Here is a 13,889-nt window from a genome sequence, read left to right as displayed (position 1 = left end):
CATCAAGGCAATCTGGGCTGAGAGGGGAGAAACACAACATATATGGCCACATATTAAAATGTGATAAATACTATCCTAGCATATGAACTAAGAAAGAAAATCTCTAAAGGTAGTGATGACTAATTCTCCTTTGGGTGGGGAGCACAGTTGGAAGGTTTCAAAAAAGAAGCTGACATTTGAGCTAAGCTTTGAGCCCATAGAGGTTTGAAGCATGGGGATGATCAGAGCTGTGTATGAATGCTACAGATGTAGCCATCTGTGTAGGAAAGATGGCTGTGACCGGTGTGTTGAGGAGGAATGAAGTGGTTGAGAGATTGAAGCGTGTGGCTACTGTAATGTTCTAGTTAAGAGACAACGTAGGGCTGGATTTGGGCAGTGTAGAGGGAGGAAGGCATGAATAGGAGATTTTGGAGGTACATCTCATGGGACATGGTGAAGAGTTGATGGTGGTGGTTGAAGAAGGAGGGAAGGTGGAGAAGGGAGAACTGAGATTTAGTCTCAAGAACCTAGTATATGGGGAGGGGGAAGGGTAAGTTGTGACAAAGCGAGAGAGTGGCATGGACATATATACACTACCAAACATAAGGTAGATAGCTAGTGGGAAGCAGCCGCATAGCACAGGGAGATCAGCTCGGCGCTTTGTGACCACCTGGAGGGGTGGGATAGGGAGGGTGGGAGGGAGGGAGACGCAAGAGGAAGGAGATATGGGAACATATGTATATGTATAACTGATTCACTTTGTTATAAAGCAGAAACTAACACACCATTGTAAAGCAATTATACTCCAATAAAGATGTAAAAAAAAAAAAAGAACCTGGTATAGATTACCAGAAGGGGAGAGGAGCTATTGAAGGGAGAGATTATAGGTTCAGTTTTGTGCACGTAGAATTTGGATTTTCAGCAGATTATTCAAATGGAAATGTCATGCAGGAGGTTCTGCAGATGGGTCTGGAGCTCAGGAGGGAAGGGCCAGTTCTGGAATCGTTTATATTAGGACTCATCAGTATACAGGTGATGGCTGACACCTTTTTGGCTGGTGTTCCTGAGAAAGTGGCTCTTTTTGATTCCTTCTCTAAGCTTCATTTTCTCAGGCTCTGTTCCTCATGCTCAGTAAATATGTTCTCATCAGTAAAAAAGGAATAGTAACAGCACCTACACTATGAATTTTTGATGAGAAAATGGATAAGGCAGAGAATATAAAGCATTGTGACTGAAACCTAGTAAGTGCTCAATCCATGTTAGTGATTATTGTAGTTGTTGTTAGTTTTATTTGCTTAATAGCAGAGGCAGTAGAGGGCTGGGCATGGTGAGTGTAATGCACTCCTACAAGACATGTAGAGACGATAGGCATGAGAGAAATGGGAAAATCCATAAGGAGGGAAGCTTTTTTTTTTTTTCAGAGATGGAGAAAATGATATATTTATAAGTTTATGTAGACGAGGAGAGATATTAAAGACACCAAAGAGAGATGGAAAAAAATCTTGGAGCTTGGGTCAGGCAGCTTAGCGGACATGTTCCTAAATTCTCACCTGGGCTCTAGCATTCATGGTTGAGGACTTGGAGGTTCAGAAACAGCTTCAGTGGGAAATGAGAAAAGAGGCTGTCCTGGTTGCAGGGGTAAGGGTGTTTTTTGTTGATTAGTCCCTAAGGTCCTACTGATTTTACCGGAACCTAGATTTGCTTCTTCATCACTTAATACCTTAGTTCATTCCTATAATATCAGACTCTCTAGTCATGCCCTACATGCCAGTCCAGTCTCTAAATTGCCAATTAGTCTTATCTTAAAATGCACATATTCTGATACATCCTTAGTTAAACCTTTCCCGTCTCCCCATTGCCTTTAGGAAGATCTTGATTCCTTAGTGTGTTTCTTTATTCTTACCCACTTCTCTAATGTGCCTAAGATTGCCGTAATTCTGAACTATGATATGTCTCTTTCATTAGGCTGATCATATACTGTATTGTCCAAAAGAGAACACTTTTGAGAATAAAAGAGGATGCTACTAAACAATTATGTCCGGACAACAGGCAAAAACTGGATCACAGTGTCTATCATCTCCCTGATTTTCCACATTTGTGTCTTATTTGTGTCTACTGCTCATTTTGCTTGGAATACCCCCTCTGTCATTAATCCCATTCTCTCCCTGGTGAAATTTTACCCATCCTTCAAAACCCAAATCAACTTCCAAGTGCCAGAGGTAATCAATTCCCTCTGATTTCCCTGGCTGGCTCGATTAACCATTTCCTCCCCTATGCTTTTATAGCAGATTTTATGTACCCCTGCTTTAGCCCTTATCATGTTGTTGTGTAACTTGTTTGCTTTTATGTCTGCCCTTTTCATTATACTGTGAGCTCCCCAAATCCAGAATATTGGTGTATATACTTGGCACCTGCTACACTGCCAGGCCCATAGAAGTCATTCATAAAAATCACATATTCCTTGGAATTGTCATTATTATGGATGTCAATTTCCTTATTAGATTATAAACTCCTGGAGTCTTTGATTGCTTCCAATTTATCTTTCTATCCACTTTAGTACTAGCACATTTTCTTGTAAATAGTAGGTCCTGAGCTGTATTTGGTAAACAGAAGAACAAAAAGACACTGAAAAATACACTTAAGTTTCAGGTTATTAGTGTATAATTCTAAAAACCTGTCCTTGAAGGAATATAGTACCTTATAGAATCCTCTCTTGTTAAATGATTTCCAACCTAAATTTTCAGACTTGGGTTAATTTTCCAAAGAGATTATTTTATGGGTAATGGTGATTTAAAGCTCAAAATATGTTTAATGCTTGGACAAGCAAATCCTTTTAACATCACTTGAATTTAAATGTGCGATTTCTTCTTATTTCACTCTCTGCGTACAAAGTAGGGCAACCTCTATCCTAGGAGTGATCCAGATTCCTGAGTTGGGCTTTATTGGTTGTGTAGGGAGGGGTCATGAGAGCTTTGTGTGAAACAATTGAGGATTTATGACATTCATATAGGAAGAACAGATGATGTTTTGTGAACAACAGACATTATTAGTTGCTTTCCACAAAATGTCTTCCAGGGAGAAGCCAGAAAGAAGCTCGTGCCTTCTGATGGGAGAGACAAACTGCTCGGGGATCTGCCTGAACATTTGGGAGCTTCCAAATGTTCTCTGATGGTCTTTGCAGGGTTAGCCTTTTAGCTAGTCTACTCTCTACTAGTTGGCATTATTGAGATAAAATAAAAAACCCGAGGCTGGATTTTTATTTTGAAGTAGTTACTGCCGGAATCTTCAAACTATTTAAACTAGTTGTTAAGTGACACTATTATTTGAAGTAATTGAGGCTGTCAAAGGCTGCAGCTGTCCCGACCATAAGCAGTTACCACTCTGAGGTGTCAGAGACCAGGGGAATTGAGATTTTTATTATTGGTTTTATTTTTAGCTGGTGTCAGTCAGTCATGCTGACTGAGGGCTGACACTAAAGCCAGCATATAATGAGATGTCATGATTTGGTACTTTTATACATTCACCTTGGGGCAGTCATCATACCAAGTGAACAGCTCACAACATCTCTTCCTATGGCTCCTACTGCCATCTCTGGCTCCTGCTGTTCCTGCAGTCATTTTTCGCCCTCTCCTGCCAGCATCGTCTCTAGCCAGGGTTTTCCACCTCACTTTTCCCTGCTATTGCTGATGGCTCCTGGCTCCTGGTGGCTCAGCTAATGTCTGAAGCTAAAGGCTGCTCTCTCATTGAAGTGTCGTTTCCCAGAGTGTAGCAGAGAGCTGTGCACCGACTACTGTGAAAAGAAGCACCTGCCTTCTGCTCCTGTTGCCACTTGCAGACAAGAGAGGTGAAGCCCATTACAGCTGGTCAGATGGGCACTCAATGAACTGCGGTGTCCAGCTGTAGGGCAATCTTTTAAGCATCAAGATACTTTTAAGACTTTTTAAAACTGCCACCTATTATTCTATGTAAGTCCCAATTGAAATGATTTCTAGTTTCTTATTTTGTGCTTCAAAGGTTGGCGATAGAATATTTCTTATGAAAATCATTACAATAAGGAAATAAATGTGGGGCTTCCCTGGTGGTGCAGTGGTTAAGAATCTGCCTGCCAATGCAGGCGACACGGATTCGATCCCTGGCCCAGGGAAGATCCCACATGCCCCAGAGCAACTAAGCCCGTGCACCACAACTACTGAGCCTGCGCTCTAGAGCCCGTGAACCACAGCTACTGAGCCCGCGCACCACAACTACTGAAGCTCACGTGCCTAGAGCCCGTGCTCCGCAACAAGAGAAGCCACTGCAATGAGAAGCCTGCACACTGCAACAAAGAGTAGCCCCTGCTTGCTGCAACTAGAGAAAGCCCGTGCTCAACAATGAAGACCCAACACCACCCAAAAAAAAAAAAAAAATGTGATAGTGCCGAAGGACATTTTCTTGTCCATCAGTAGCAGAATTAATAAATAGTTTTTGGTGATTGCAAACACTCAAAAACTTACCACCCTTTCTCTCTCATCTTTTTTTTTTTTTTTTTTTCGCGTTGCGGAGCACAGGCTCCGGACGCGCAGGCTCAGCGGCCATGGCTCACGGGCCCAGCCGCTCCGAGGCACGTGGGGTCTTCCCGGACGGGGGCATGAACCCGTGTCCCCTGCATCAGCAGGCAGACTCTCAACCACTGCACCACCAGGGAAGCCCTCTTTCATCTCTTTTTAAGCACAACTCATAGAATACTTTACACTTTGCATTGTACCTTGATATTTTTTGCTTAGCAACACATTTGAAGATTTTTTTCCTAACAGTACATAGAGATCTGCCTGTTCTTTTTAATGGCTCATGCCATTTTAATTAGTTGAATTACCAATTAGCATATTACTCCATTAAATAATTATGCAACAACAAAGGCTGATAAATCAGTAATCAACAACCAAGACATAAACTATAAATTTTGGTAGACTTTTCCACTGTAGAAGAGGTTTTTTAGGCTGCAAGCCCTATTTTTAGCAAACATGACTTCACATATATAGTTCATCCTCACAAAATGGCAAAAAATAACTATCTAATTTATTCAATTTTTCAGTGACTGGCACCTTCGCTGTTTATTTCTTTCCACAAATGGGGAAACTAAAATTCTGGTGTATTATTCAATTAAACCAAAGAAACACAGCAAGTGGTATCCAAGCTGGGATTACAGTTCAGGGGCTCTCCTGGTTTCATGGACTGCTTATTAAGTCATGTTTCAATTAGTGCATCATTTCATATTCCCTGGTGTCTCATGCAAATGCAAAATGTTTAAGTTAAGGAGATTATGTTTTTAAGAACTCCAAATTGCATTTGAGCATAAATTCCAGGAAGCTGACTTACCTTCAGAACAAAAAAGGAATTTATAAGAAGAGGGTCCTGCAGTTAGGTATCTAGGGTCAGAATGACTGCGTTTTGTCCCTCTTTCCTGAGAGTATTTGGAAGTGACTCCGAGGCCCAGATGCATAACTCATAGTTGAATTTGTGAAAAATTCAACTGTGGGCTTGGAGTGTGCTCAGATTTAGAAGCAATATGTTTTTGTCTGTTTCCATTATTCTTTGTTGTGCTGGTTAGATGAACCTTTGTATAGCCACAGAATCTAAGTCAAGCCATGTGTGTAGCAGGGACCTCGTAAATACTTTATCAAATTGACTTTTTGTTTGACTGACTTCTGCTTGCAAGTTTCTGTTCTTAAGGTTTTATCTACTCAACATCTGTTGGTATATTTGCTGAAAACATTATAAAAAAGCATACTATTTCAAGACAAATAAGATGCTTCATATTTAAATCAATAAAAATATGATAAATACTTCATGATTGACATGACAGTGCATAGAGAAATATTAGTATGAGCTTACTAGAATTTGTTTAGCTGCTGATTTAAACAAGTGAAAAACAGAGACATGTGGTGGGAAAGGTTTTCTACTGCATCCACACGCAATATACGTACACATAATATATGATGTAGTCTTGTAAATCTGAAAAGTATACACTATGCTAATGCTCAATTTTATAATTTCTTTTAAAAATAATTATACCCTACTGCTAAGGGCAGAAAGATACTAAAATCAGTTTTCTATGCTTTCCTAGTTATGGGATGCAAACCAGCATGCCCACATACCCAATAGTTACCGTATTAGAGAACAAGCCCATAGCTTTCAGATACTAGATAAAACACACACACACACACACACGCACACACACACACACACACACACACACAGAATCTTTTTCCTTTTAAAAACAATGACAAAAACCAAGTAGCATTATTATTGATATTTCAACTTGTCAACCACTGGAATACTTTGTTTATTAAAAACAAATCACTTGTTCATAAAACAAGTGATGTATTTTTGTTACTGTGAGTAATCTAGGGGTCTGCTTTACTTTTCTTATAGGGAAAAAAAACTTTATTTAAATTCCTGAGTCAACTCTGCAAATAGGCTAAACAACAACAACAAAAAACCCTCATCACATTAATAGTATCATATAATTTTCTTGGTGAATTTTATTGTCATTACAACAGTGAATTTTAGTATAATATGTTAAAGAACATCTTGAATAAAATTGAGCCTTGCTCCTGCCAAACAAATATTTCCTGATCAGAATTAATTGCTTTATACTTTTCTAATTAATCAAGAAAAATATTTTAGAAACACCAAACAAGATACATACATCACACTTATTCTTTTAACACTGATACTCTCTACCGAGTAAGATTTAGACAAAGAGGACATCTCTTTCATTAAGGGTGCAGAGAGACACTGAGTGTGATGATAATGTGTTGAATTTTAATATTACACAATTTTGAAAGAAAGAGGTAAGTTACTGTGTTTTGTACCTAAACATACTATTCATTAACAGACTATTTATAACATGATAAATTTTTTTCCAAACTGGTGCAGTGAGAATAACTATTTGTCAGGGTTAATTACTGAGAGCAGAATCCAGTGAACAGACTTTAGATTGAGCTTCCAAGAACACCTATAAGAGCCATACTACTGAACTGGGCTGCCAAGGGAGTTGCCGATGTTGCCCTGACCATGTTTAACTGGGACGCTGCAATGGAACCACCCAGCTCCATGCTGCCTCTGATCCAGTTTCCACTGGCAAAATGGATGCCTCATGTCACTTATGCCCCATTTACTTCAGATCCAAATTCTAGTCCTGCATGAATACATCTGATGGCAGAACGTAACATCTAGAAAGCTAACTGCCAGGGAGTCTGAGAAGTTCAGCTTTTAACTTTCTAGCCTTTGTAGCACACAAAGACACATTAGGAGGAGACTGGAAAAGATATTCAGCAAAGCAATTTACATAATATGCCATAGAAAAGAACAGTAACATATAGAGAACAGTAGCACAAAGGAATGCATAAGTTAAATAACTATTAAAAGCTTAAATCATGGCAGATGTAGTTCTTTAGTTTTATAATTTCATATTCAGGATATTGATTCCTATTCACAATTCTCTTTGTTCTTGCATAGAAGTTCAAGTCCCCAATCCTTTTTTTTTTTTTTTTTCCGGTACGCGGGCCTCTCACTGTTGTGGCCTCTCCCGTTGCGGAGCACAGGCTCCGGACGCGCAGGCTCAGCGGCCATGGCTTACGGGCCCAGCCACTCCGCGGCATGTGGGATCTTCCCGGACCGGGGCACGAACTCGTGCCCCCTGCATCGGCAGGCGGACTCTCAACCACTGCGCCACCAGGGAAGCCCCCAATCCTTTTTTTGATATTTGAAATTTCCCAAAGCTGACTTTTCCATAACCTTTCAACATATTTACCCGCACGACTCATTAACACCAATCCTTTTTTTCACTCCCCTACACCTACAATGTACAGCCATACTTCCATACTCACCCAGTAATGTCTACTTTGGAATTTTCTCTTCTTTTCTTTTTCTGGACTTATTTAATTCTTATCCAGCTCTCAAAGGTCAACACAAATTTTATTTTCTCAGTGCAGACCTTGTCAGCATCCATTTCACAAAATAGTCTTTGTGTTTTTTTTAAAGCATAAAATGATTAGGAAGTGATATTTTTAATATTTGTTTTGTAAATGATTAATCGAAGCATAATTGACTTAAAATGAACTGCACATATTTTAAATGTACATTTTGATGTTTTGATATATGGTTACACCATTGAAATCAAAATTTCCTCCTGCTCTTTTTTCAATTTTTTTTTACTGTGGTAAAATACACATAAGACTTACTGTCATAACCCTTTTATGTGTACAATTCAGTCTTATTATGTACATTCATATTGTTGTATAACAACGATACTTTCTTAACTGTCCTTGTAATGGCACTAGCTCTCTATATGCCACAAGTTATCCTGCTTTCTGTATTGGCACGATAGACTTCTTGGTCATTTGACTCAGGTTGTCTGGATAAAAATCAGGGGTTCATAGAATCACAGAAAGGCTGAAGACTAGGCTAGAAAGTGAATGAAAAACAAGGGTTAGGCAACTTACACCACAGCAAATATTAAAGTGGAGGGACAGTCCTTCCCATGTTCTCCCTATGCTTCAGGGAAATTTGAACTCCAGTAATCTCTATATTGTTAAGTCACATGTTCAGGATTTGAAGTCCCATGTGTGAGGCTGTGTTTCTGATTGGAGAACCCAAGTCAAGCATACAATCGCTGGCAGGACGGGGCAGGGAGGGGGGCTGTTCTGCTTCCATGGGCTTCCATGGTGGGAGGGGTCCCTACCTTAAAGACTACACACAATAGGGGATTCCCCAGATGGGGGTTTTATCAACTGTTCATGCATCTTCCAACTCTCTAATGTGATTATAAGGCCTTGCCTTGTGTATCTCTCATTTTCCTATAATCGGAAAATTTCTAAATATATTGCAGTTGTCCATATACATTTTTAAAATTAATTTAAATAGCAAGATATTACTCTTACATTTCTCAGAGGTTATGTTCAACTAATACTCACTAGTTCATTTGGTATAAAGAAATAAATAAAAATATAAATAAATGGGTGAATGGGGCAGTAAACCCAAGATTGCTGAATGTCTACTTCTATGTCCAATCTCATTTATGAGCATATTTGGTTCATGCCAGATGGTTTTGAACAGGACCAAATATCAAGGACCTTTTGCCGTGAACCAAATGTCTCCATGGATGTTTTGGACAGGACCAAAATGGCCTGCAAATATCAAGGACCTTTGGAAATTTGGGGCAGGACCAAATATCAAGGACCTTTTGGCATGGACCAAATGTCTTAACGGATGTTTTGGATAGGACCAAATGTCTGCTAACCAAGTGTGTGCTATCTGAGAATATAGATACTTTTATTTCTTCCTTTCCAGTTTGAATGTCTTTTATTTCTTTTTCTTGCCTAATTGCTCTGCTAGAATTTCCAGGACTATGTTAGATAGAAATGATGAAAGCAGCCATCCTCGTCCTGTTCTTGATCTCAAGGAAACACTTTCCATCTTTCACCATTGAGTGTGACGTTAGCTACACAGATTTTTTGCAGTTTAGAATATTCCATCCACTTTTACCCCTGCTGCCACTTCTTGAGTATTTTTTTTATTTTTTAAAATTTTCTATTATTGCTTTTTAAAAACTCAAGCTAGTCACATGCTAGTTCTCTGTTCTGTCCTTTCCAAAACTATCATATTTATTTTTATCATTTTCATCTGTGTATCCATATCCTCTTTATGCTAGGGGAGCGTTCTTAATTTTGTTCTACACATTACTGATCCCATTTTTTTTTATTATTCGTTCAGTTCTGTTCTTTCCCCAGTATGAATTTTTATTTTGTCATTGCACTTTAATTTCCTTGTATTCAGTCCGTATTGTCCATATTGTCTTTTTTCTTGGCTTGTTCTCTTATTATGATCTTCTGTCTCTTTTCCACAAAGGCCACATCTTTTCACATTTCATTTTACATTTACACTACAAGTACAAAAAACCAACCTGTATTTACATATGTTGACATACATGAGAATGTCAAGCAATTTTATAAAATTTTGTCTTGAGTACTAAAATACAGCTTTCTGTTTCCCTCTGTATCTCTTTTTATATTTACAGCTGTTTTTAAATATATGTGTATAATTTTTTACTAATACTGGTCTTTCCTATTTAACTTTAAACTTAATGCAGAAGGCCCATGTCTAATTTATTTTCCATTCTATGTCCAGTGCCTCACACAGTACTTATTATGTAGAACAGGTTCAAAAAATATTTGTTGAACAAATGAGTAAATAAATAGTTTTAGAATTATCTCTATCTTTCCCCTATCATTATGTTTCTCAGAGACGTCAGGTTGAACTTGTACATGTATTTGTTTATCAATATGACAAGATCTAGCTACATTTAAGATTTTAAACATGGATAGGCCTGGACCTACTCTTGTCTATGTGAATAGTAGTTGAATGTTTTTTTCAGATCTGAAGTCAGAAGGTAAGTTGGCATTCTATTCCAATTTCTAGCAGAAAATTTCCCTATACAATTCTGCCCTCATTAGGGTGCCTTCTTATCCCTCTTCCATGTGATCTTAACAACCTGTACTAATGGAATGTATTTAAAAACTACAAATTCCAACATGCACTGCTACCTGGCTTTAGCTTGCACACATCCCAAGATGCTAATTGCCACTACCCGTCATTTTAGATGGTCTGTAAGTGGATGTGGTGTGCAAATCTGGGGAGTAGTGATGGGGATGAGTTTCTGTGTGTATGCATGTATAAAATATTTTTCTAGCTAACTAAAAATGAAGCATCTTAAACTTGTGTAATAAAGAATTAATACGTGGTATCCAGGCTGCTACAAATTGTGAATGTCTAAGTTAGAGAATAATCAATATACCCCCCTTTTTAAAAATTTTTTTATTTTTTTTTACCCCCCTTTTAAAAAGTAGTCTGTATTTACTGAGATGAAATCTAGATTGTTAAAAAAATCAGGACAGTTATATTCCTTTCATAGTTCATGGGTTTTTCACCCGAATTTTGATATTAGGTGTTTTTTATTCAGTCTCAGTTTTCAGCTGTGGTGTGGGATTTGGTGTTTTTTCCTGTATATTTTAGTAGGAAGTAGGAAAACTTGTATAGGTGACTCTTTTCTAGATGTCATTCTAAATTGAAGATTCCTGAATTCTGTTTTCAAATTGATAGCTGGGTACTACCTGAAAGAATAGTAAATTCACAGAGTCTTCCAAATCTTTTTTTCAAACAAAATGTGGTGATATCACCAGATAATGATCAATGAGGTAACTGGAGGCTCTCAGGAATTAAAGTGTGAAACCATGGGCCAGAATATAAGTGAAAAATTGTAAATATTCTTCATACTGAGTCTGGTTAACTGTTAACAAGACACCATTCTACCAAAAGTTCCTAAAGGGTCTCTGCTAATTATGGACCAGTATATCTCACCCTCCTAATGGATAGCCAGTAACATCTGTAGTTAAAGGTAGGTTTTCTGAACAAATATCTTTGAAATTGATTATCTTTCCATCAGTGGCTTTATGGCTACAGCACAAGATATGGTTCCCTACCTTAAATCAAATTTGGTCAAGGCATTAAGGAACTATTCCTCTGCCAGGGTTCTGCCATTCCTGGTCTCTGCCATGGTCACAATCTATCCTGTCCCCAACCAGCACTGGATGACATACCTAATACCACAGGATGGCCCTTGATTTCTAACCATTGTCATTATTTATTTCGAGGCAGAAAGCAGCTATAGTTGCTCTATGTGACTTTATTGGAACTTTAAATGTTTATTTCTCAGTATCAGAGTTTGAAGTTTGGGAGAAATTTCTTACTACTATGATAAAATGCATTTATGAATTTCAGCTTGGCATGAGGATGGACGAGATGATATAGCGTGTTGAATCATATTAAAATTTTAATTTAAGATCCCTTAGTTTGGGCTACATTAATTTGTATAATCTTGAAGTAGAATTTTGTTAAAATGTGTTACGGTAAGTCGTGATTGAACGTGTGAAATAAAAAGCTCCTCACCTCCAAGATAGGATCTCTTTTTCTTGGAGGAAGAGCTACTTTTCATTTTCCTCAACTCAACATGTTTAGGGGACAAGGAGATATGGTCAGCTAGTACTAACTGTTGGTGGAAATGCTCTTGGGGCTTATAACCACTACCAGATCCCTGTGGGATATAGAGACGGATATGAAGATGAGTCAACTAATATTGAACTCTTTCCCAGTGAAAACCAAATAATGGTGTGATACTGATCAAGTTGTTGGTTAGTCTGAAAGGGTGACTATTTGATAGTTATTTACATGTTTGCATGCCCAGCTCTGAATGGGAGAATATGATCTCTACTAGGCATCATTGTGAACAACCCATATGGGGCTGAATTGCATACACAATGCTTGCTCAGAAATCAGGCAGGGTCAGGGTCAAGAGTAACCGTGAATGCCACCATTTTACAAACGAAGTAAGAGAGGCAGAAACTAGCTGAGAAATTCCTTAGGGTACATCCCAAATTAGGGACAGACTAAGAATGAAATTCACAAGCACTGTGGTTCCAGTCTGTTGCTTAGTCACCGAATCTTTCCTCTATTCAGCCTTCAGTCATGGTTCTCCCTTTAGATTGAAAGACAGATTTACTTATGAAAGTTGGTGCATATAGTGTGACGGGGAATGATCAGGAGCAAGAATCCAAGAGACGTTTCTAAATGTAGCCATTGTGGACGTGGGCAGATTTAGGCAGCAAATATTTTATTCATTACTTCAGATGTATCTTTCATTTTAAAGAGGATACATACTTTCAAAAAAATTGGCATTATAGTAAAGCAAGAAAGAACAATTAAAAATTAATTGTCCAATTATCCAAAAAAAATCATTTTACTGAATTTCTTTCTTTGAACACACATATACAATTTTTATTATATGTATTATATTCTAATTTTATCAATCTTTAGACTATGTTTGAAATTTTTAAAAAGTAATTATAACAATTATTGTGAAGATTGGAATTTAATGGTTAGAATTCTAAAGGACTGGCTACTACTCTGAGGCTGAACATACAAAATATGACAGAAATTCAGGGTTTGCCGTGCAGTTCTATAGAGATATAATAAATATTTGTTGAATAAATGAACATGTATATATGTAGGTAGATAATGCTTTATATTATTTATATTTATATTACTTATATTTATATGTGTGAACACCCATAATTGGCTCAAATGGCTAGGAAGAGACCAGAAATAAATACCAAAGTCTTCAATGGGATTTCTTTATCTCATAATACTATGTAATAATAATGACCATTTATTATGTACCTACTGTTGTACATAATGCCATACATATGTAAATTCTCTTTACAACAACAACCAAGAAAGAAGTGCACAATTATTTCAATTTTGCAGATGAAGCTTAGAGAATTGAAGTTATTTGCACAGGTTCACACAGCTAGTAAGTTGCTGAATTTGAACCAATTTATATTTAATTCCAAAGTCCTTCCATTTTTAATCAGGGCAAGGGGGTAATAACAAACTTCAGTTTCTGAATATCTATAGTTTCACAAAAGATTAGATGCTACTAAAAGACTAATAAATGAGGTTAGTCTCCTACTAGCCAAACTCAGTGACCTATTATAATAAATTATATAAATTTATTCCTCTATAAATATATGGCATAAATATCTTTTATGGAAGGAAAATTCTTCTTTTAAAATTATCAATAAAATAAAGGTGTAGTGTTCTGAATGTTGTACGTTGGAAATTTACCCTCTGCTAAACTATTCTGGTCTACCTATCACTTTAAAAAAACAGTTTTGAGGTATACTTGAAATACAATAAACTGTATATCTTAAAAGTGTACAATTTGGTAAGTCTGACATATGCATATGCATGTGAAGCCATCACCACATGTCCATCACCCCACTGCCTTCATGTTTTTATGTGAAGCCCCCTCT

At 37.6% G+C, this 13,889-nt stretch overlaps 1 long non-coding RNA gene across 10 annotated transcripts in view; it reads left to right on the top strand.

Moving 5' to 3' along the window:
* Nucleotides 1-13,889, top strand: part of LOC132597271 (uncharacterized) — a 322,871-nt gene that overhangs the window by 35,112 nt on the left and 273,870 nt on the right. The gene's annotated exons all lie outside the window — the stretch shown is intronic.

The sequence above is a fragment of the Globicephala melas genome, chromosome 4, assembly GCF_963455315.2.
Source record: "Globicephala melas chromosome 4, mGloMel1.2, whole genome shotgun sequence".
Taxonomy (NCBI): Eukaryota; Metazoa; Chordata; class Mammalia; order Artiodactyla; family Delphinidae; genus Globicephala; species Globicephala melas.
This window is presented reverse-complemented; position numbering and strand designations above follow the sequence as displayed.